Raw genomic sequence first — 7,464 nt, forward strand, 5'->3', positions numbered from 1 at the left:
CCCGAGACCGCACCCGAGTCACGTGACGCCCCGCCTCTGCCGCAGCGCTTGGCGCTCGGAGCTGCTGAGAAGGGACCCTGCGCGGCGGGTGCTCGCGGGACTGCCTGCCCCGCAGCCCTTCCGGGAGTAACTCTGCTAACCCCTCATCTAGTATATTGGGGAGGAAACATTTCTCGATTCGCGAGGATTCTCGCAGCATTTTGTGCGGTCGTTTCTCCCATCTGTCAGGCGATTGCTGTATTCCAGAGAGCTGGGGCCGGGGTCTTGCAGGACCGCAGAGGCAGGAGCACCGTGCTGCGGGCTGCGCTGCGAGTCTGGCCTCAAGTCTCCCTAGCTACTTTCTCCACTGCTTTTGTTCACCTTAGAGGGAGGTTCTCAAAACTGGAGGGTTGACGGACGAGGAAGCATCCTTAAAACATATTCTAGAAAGCAACGTCGTAGTTTCATGATAGAAGATGAAAAATAGCTGAACAGCTCCAAGTACTTAGGTGTTCTTTTCAGAGCTGGTAAATGGATGAGGCTGGAATATTGAAACTACACAATCTGGAACTTCGGGGAAATCTTATCCGAGAAACTAAACATTTGTAGTGGCTGCAGGTTTTTTGATAATCTTTAAATAGGACTATTTATGATCAGCTTACAGAATCAACACTGTTGTGAGGGAATTATGCCATTAACATGGACTTTACAACGTTTGTGCCTTTCCACAATGTCACAATGTAGTGAATAATAATTTCACACGCTACATAACTTTGATCAGCTTTAATTCACTGAAAATACTGGTGGTTTGCTTGGCTGAGTCATGACTCAGGCAATCACAAATTCTTTATTTCAATCTTTAAATTTTTTTTTTTAGTTGTAGATGGACACAATATCTTTATTTAAAAAAAATATTTTATTAGTTGTTGATGGACCTTTATTTTTATTTATATGTTGCTGAGAATCCAACCCAGTGCCTCACTAATGCTAGGCAAGCGCTCTACCACTGAGCTACAACCCCAGCCCCATAGTATCTTTATTTTAGTAATTTATTTTTATGTAATGCTGAGGATGGAACCTAGTGCCTCATGTATGCAGGGCAAGTGCTCTACTACTGAGCTACAGCCCCACCTCCTATTATATTTCAATCTTTTTTTTAATTAATATTTTGTTTTTTAGTTGTAGTTGGGCACAATAACTTTATTTTTATGTGGTGCTGAGGATAGAATCCAGTGACCTGCACCTTCTTGGTAAGCACTCTACTGCTGAGCCACAACCCTAGCCCCCTCTATTTCAACCTTAATTTCTAATATCTGTAACACTCAAGTCACACACTGAACACAATTTTATATATGTTTCAGATGTATATGTCTCATGTAGTCATATATATCAAGTATATATATAGATTAATAAATGTTTATACACACACAGAGCTTGGTTGGCCTTTGGGTTAAATATAGTCACCATAGATAGTGAGATTAGGTTTTTTTAAAATTTTTAAAAATTCTAATTAGTTATACATGACAGTGGAATGCATTTTGACATAAATGAAGTATAATTTCTCATTCTTGTAGTTGTACTTGATGTAGAGTTATACAGGTTGCATAATCATATATGCACAATAATATCTAATTCATTTTATCATTCCTACCCCCATACTGCTCTCCTTTCACTCCCTTCTAATTCAAAGTATCTCTAATTCCACACACCCCTCCTTTACTGTGAATTAGCATCTGCTTATCAGAGAATACGTTTGGCCTTTTGTTCTTTGGGATTGGCTTATTTTGCTTAGCGTAATATTCTCCAGTTCCATCCGTTTACAGGCAAATGCCAAAAATTGGCTCTTCTTTAAGGCTGAATAACATTCCATTCTGTTTATGTACCACATTTTATTTATCCATTCATCTGTTGAAGGGCATCTAGGTTGGTTCTATAGTTTAGCTATTGTGAATCGAGCTGCTATAAACATTGATGTGACTGCATTACTGTAGTATGCTGATTTTAAGTCCTTTGGGTATAAACCAAGGAGTGGGATGACTGAGTCAAATGGAGGTTCCATTGCAAGTTTTCTGAGGAATCTCCATACTGCTTTCTATAGTGGTTGCACCAATTTGCAATCCCACAAGCAATATATGAGTGCACCTTTTTCCCCACATCCTTACCAACATTTATTGTTGCTTGTATTCTTGATAATTGCCATTCTGACATGAGTGAGATGGAATCTCAATGTAGTTAAAAAAAAAAAAACATTAAATGACAGCAACAAAGTAATGATGTATACATCAAATGGTCTATACAATGAAGTTTCATTGAGCAGCACCCATTTATCACAAGGCATTATGAAAGATCAACCTCACTTACACATTACTTTTATTAGAAGTAAATATGATCAGCTGCCAACATCGTAAATGGTTATGAATCTAACTTAGGTTGTCCAAGAAGTCACTCATACTTCTGATATGGAGGGATAACATGCCTTCCTTGTGCAAATTGGTAGACTACACAGAGAGATGCTTAGAATGTCTACAATTATGATGTTCTCCAATGTTAAAGATAATTGGAATTCTTCACAAAAGGACTTGCACACTCAAAAATGAACTGTTTCTTACACAAAAAGCTTACAAAGACTAGGACAGTGGCTCAGAAACCACTTTTCTAAATACAGTTCTATATAAAATAATTTCAAGATATAATTATTAGGTTCTTATGTAGCACCCTATTTAAACAAGAATAAAATGGTTAAATATATGAAAACTGCAACACCACAAAGGTTGAGCCATTTTACTAGCATATTTAAACAATCTTGGAACAGGCAAGAAAAATATTCCGAAGGATGAATCATGGTTGCATACCTGATTCCAGCTATGACATGCATACTGTGAGACAGCACAATTTACCTTATTACCTAGTTCTGTAGCAGAATGATACTTGGTTTGCTCTTAATAGAAACAACATGAATGTAACTGACAATGTTAGAAACAGACAATGGCCTTATTTGTATGCTGAGAATCTGTGTCCCTCTAGTCCAACACCGCTCAGTGTGCAATCTGTCAACACATAAACAAATAGTGCAGGATTCATTTCAGTGAAATCTAGGCTCCTTGGTCTAACCAAAATCAATTCTTGGTTGATACTGCAATACCGTAGGGTATGACTGATACTGAGGGCCATCCTGAGAGCAGACTTGTGATGCTGAGCAGTTCAGACACCGAAAGTTTTCTCTTAGTCACCATCTTATCATATAGATGAATTCCATAGTATGATCCTTCTCCATAATGTCACCATTGCACTGCATATGCAACTCATAAGAACTTGGAAGTTTTAGTTTTAAACTTAGACTTTTTAGTAGTTCCCACAGTTACACATGTAGAACATTGAATGAATTTCTTCATTAGAGCCTTTACTACATTGTGTCCTGATTGTCCATTATTTCATAAACAATCCAGACAGCAATTTGTGGGTCACTTCTATGATAGTCTTTATCATCTTGATTTTCATCACCTTCTTTGCTTTAAATTTGTTGACTTTTAAAGCATCATCTTGCCGACCCCCCCCCCCCCCCTTTTGTTTTTGGTGGTGCTGGGGATTGAACCTAGGTCCTTGAGCATGAGAGGCAAGAAGTCTACTAACTGAGTTATATCCCCATTCCCTTGCCCATTTTTTTGAGGCTTATTTTTCTTCCAAAATGCCAATTCACGCTTAAATTCTTGTTCTCATAGCCCAGGTACTAGATTAAATATAATTTCCTCCAATGTATTATCCAGTCTCAACATTTCTAATTGATTTGCTCGTGAACTTGGTTGCCACATCTTGGACAATCATTGCTGTCTTCAAAGGGCTGGACAATACAAATCTTACAAAAGGTATGGAGGCGTTCTGTCACTGTAGTTGGCTTGATCAGATACTCTTTATAGATATAGCAGGTAACATAAGGATTAAAATCTTTCACCAAATGTTTCCTTTGGGTAGCCATTTGTAGTTAGCTGGCTTTAGTAGCTTAAACAAACAGAGGTACTAAGTGGATGCACATCTGTTTCCAAGAGCTGGTATGGTGTTCCCAATAGGATGTCGTGAGGCATGAGAACTAATAACCAGATTTATCATGAGATCTCTGATAATCACTCCTTTCCAGAGCTCTGCTTTTCCGTATCCACCACCGTGGCTCCTCGCTGGCCAGCACCAGTATGATGGCCTCAGGAAGAAAAAAAGTGAAAGAGAAACAGCACCCACTGGGGCCTAGCTGGTTCCAGGGCCTGACAGCCCTACCCCTGCAGGCCCTCAGTGTAGTTTTGATTTGCATTTCTCTAATTGCTAGAGATGTTGAATATTTTTTCATTTATTTGTTGATTGTATTTCTTATCCTCTGAAGTCTGTTCAGTTCCTTAGCCCACTTATTGATTGGGTTATTTGTTTTTTTTTTTTTTTTCAGTGTTAAGTTTTTTGAGTTTTTTATATATCCTGGAGATTAATGTTGTATCAGAGGTGCATGTGGTAAAGATCTTATCCTATACTGTAGGCTCTCTCTTCACTTTATTGATTATTTCTTTTGCTGTGAAGAAGCTTTTTAGTTTGATTCCATCCCATTTATTGATTCTTGATTTTACTTCTTGTGCTTTAGGAGTTTTGTTAAGGAAGTCAGTTCCTAGGCCGACATGGTGGAGATTGGGGTCACTATTCTAGTGCCTAAGTCTTTGATCCACTTTGAGTTTTGTGAAGGGTGGGAGGGGTTTAATTTCATTTTGCTACTCGTGGATTTCCAGCACCTTTTGTTGAAGAGGTTTAAACTTTTCTCCAGTGTTTGGTATGAGATAACTGTATTTATGTGCGTTTGTCTCTGTGTCTTCTATTCTTAACATTGGTCTACGTATCTGTTTTGGTGCCAATACCATGGCATTTTTGTTACTGTGGCTCTGTAGTATAATTTAAAGTCTGGTATTGTGATGCCTCCTGCTTCACTCTTGTCAAGGATTGCTTTGGCAATTGCAGGTCTCTTATTTTTCCAAATGAATTTCATGATTGCTTTTTTTATTCCTATGAAGAATGTCATTGGGATTTTAATAGGAATTGCATTAAATCTGTATAACACTTTTAGTAGTATGGCCGTTTTGAAATGTTATTTCTGGCTATCTAAGAACATGGGAGATCTTTCCATCTTCTAAAGTCTTCTTTAATGTCTTTCTTTAGTGTTATGTAATTTTCATTGTAGAGGTCTTTCACCTCTTTTGTTAGACTGATTCTCAAATATTTTATTTTATTTTTTTGAGGATATTGTTTTCCTAATTTCTCTTTCAGTGGATTCATCACTGATGTATAGGAACACATTTGATTTATGGGTGTTAATTATATATCCTGCTACTTGGTGAATTCATTTCTAGAAGTTTTCTAGTGGAATTTTTTGGGTCCTGTAAATATAGAATCATGTTGATGGCAAATAGTGATGGTTTGAGTTCTTCTTTTCCTATTCATATCCCTTTAATTTCTGTTATCTGTTTTATTGCTCTGGCTAGAGTTTCAGTGACTAGAAATGGAAAAAGAGGGCATTCTGGCCTTGTTCCAGTTTTTAGAGGGAATGCTTTCAATTTTTCTCCATTTAGATTGATGTTGGTTGGGGTATATTCCTATCATTCTTAGTTTTTCTAGTGTTTTGAACATGAAGGACTGCTATTTTTTGTCAAATGCTTTTTCTGCATCTATTGAGATGATCATATAACTCTTGTCTTTAAGTCTGTTGATGTGATGAATTACGTTTATTGATTTTCATACATTGAACCAACCTTGCCTCCCTGGGATGAACCCCACTTGATCATGGTGCACTATCTTTTTAATATGTTTTTGTATGTGATTTGCCAGAATTTTATTGAGAATTTTTGCATCTGTGTTCATCCGGGATAATAGTGTGCATTTTTCCTTCCTTGATATGTCTTTGTTTTTAGTATCAGGGTGAAAGTAGCCTCATAGAATGAGTTTGGCATAGTTCCCTCCATTTCTATTTTATGGCATAATTTTAGAAGTATTAGTGTTAATTTTTCTTTGAAGGTCTTGTAGAACTCAGCTGAGAATCCATCTAGTCCTGGGATTTTCTTAGTTGATGGCGTCTTCTATTTCATTGCTTGAAATTAATCTGTTCAAATTGTGTATGTCCTCCTGATTGAGTTTGGGTAAGTCGTATGCTTCTAGACATTTGTCGATATCTTCAAGATTTTCTATTTTATTGGAGTATAAATTTTCAAAATAGTTTCTAAATTATCTTCTGTATTTCAGTAGCATCTGTCATGATATTTCCTTTTTTATCACAAATTTTAGTAATTTGAGTTTTCTCTCTCTGTTAGCGTGGCTAGCAGTTTATCAATTTTATTTATTTTTTCAAAGAACCAACTTTTTGTTTTGTCAGCTTTTGTAATTGTTTCCTTTGTTTCAATTACGTTGATTTCAGCTCTGGTTTTCATTATTTCCTGTCTTCTACTGCTTTTGGTGTCTATTTATTCTTCTTTTTCTAGGGCTTTGAGATATAATGTTAGGTCATTTATTTGTTGACTTTTTACTCTTTTTTTTAAATATGTTTTTAGTTCTAGATGGACATAATACCTTATTTTATTTTTATGTGGTGCTAAGGATCAAACCCAGTACCTTCCACATACAAGGTAAGTACTCTACCACTAAGCTACAACCCCAGCCTGACTTTTTATTCTTTTAATGAAGGAGTGCCACAGTCTGGCTGGGCACAATCAGGAGCCACTTGTCAAAAGAAACTAACTTTATTTTTAGAACCACACACGCCAAACAAAACAGCCTCTCAGGAAAAACCCTCAGAGCCTCAACTGCCACCACTGGCTTTCCACAAGCCTCTCTCTCCCCCACACGCTTCTCTCCACCTCCCACAATCCTCCTGCTCTTGAGGCCGATTGGCTGGGTCACGTGGGCGGAGCCAAAAAAGTCCCCCAATGAGCAGCTCCGTGGTCTGAAAGGGCAGGGAAACAGCCCAATGAGCATCACCGCAGAGGAGCCAATCAGCTAGATGTTGCTGGGGCCGCTGTGAGCCAATCATCAGCCAGCAGCTGGAAGTTTGCTGGCAGCTGGAAGTTTGCTGGGGCCCCTTCGGCTGTGGCTCTCAACATCTCCCCCTCTCTGTTTAAACAACAAGCATGTGGCTTAGGGACTGTGCCTGCCTTAGGTTGTCCAATAGTACATATGGTCCTTAGGTTGGTACCATTGCAATTGGATCTTATCGGTCACTGACTACCAGTCCAGTATACAGCCACACCTGTGGAGAGGTCTTTGTACCAGCGGGGGGGTGAGGTTTTTTGCCTCACCTCTGTTGGCCCCCAAATTTTAGCTGGACGATCATGACAAGCAGAAGGGAGGAAGATACACCAGGCCAATTGACGGCTCCTTTTGGAAAAATTGTACCACCAATGACACCATCAGCAAAGATACCCCAACACTACCACAAGTCGCTGCACCAACAGATAGTTCACAATGCATACA

The 7,464-nt window shown here is 38.5% G+C and overlaps 1 protein-coding gene and 1 pseudogene across 3 annotated transcripts in view; one reads left to right on the top strand and one right to left on the bottom strand.

Moving 5' to 3' along the window:
• The window catches only part of LOC107138623 (cytochrome P450 20A1), a 67,907-nt gene that overhangs the window by 849 nt on the left and 59,594 nt on the right, over window positions 1–7,464 (top strand). The window lies entirely within an intron of this gene.
• LOC107138624 lies at window positions 2,135–4,316 on the bottom strand (annotated as a pseudogene).

Source organism: Marmota marmota, unplaced genomic scaffold, assembly GCF_001458135.2.
Source record: "Marmota marmota marmota unplaced genomic scaffold, marMar, whole genome shotgun sequence".
In the NCBI taxonomy this organism is placed as follows: domain Eukaryota; kingdom Metazoa; phylum Chordata; class Mammalia; order Rodentia; family Sciuridae; genus Marmota; species Marmota marmota.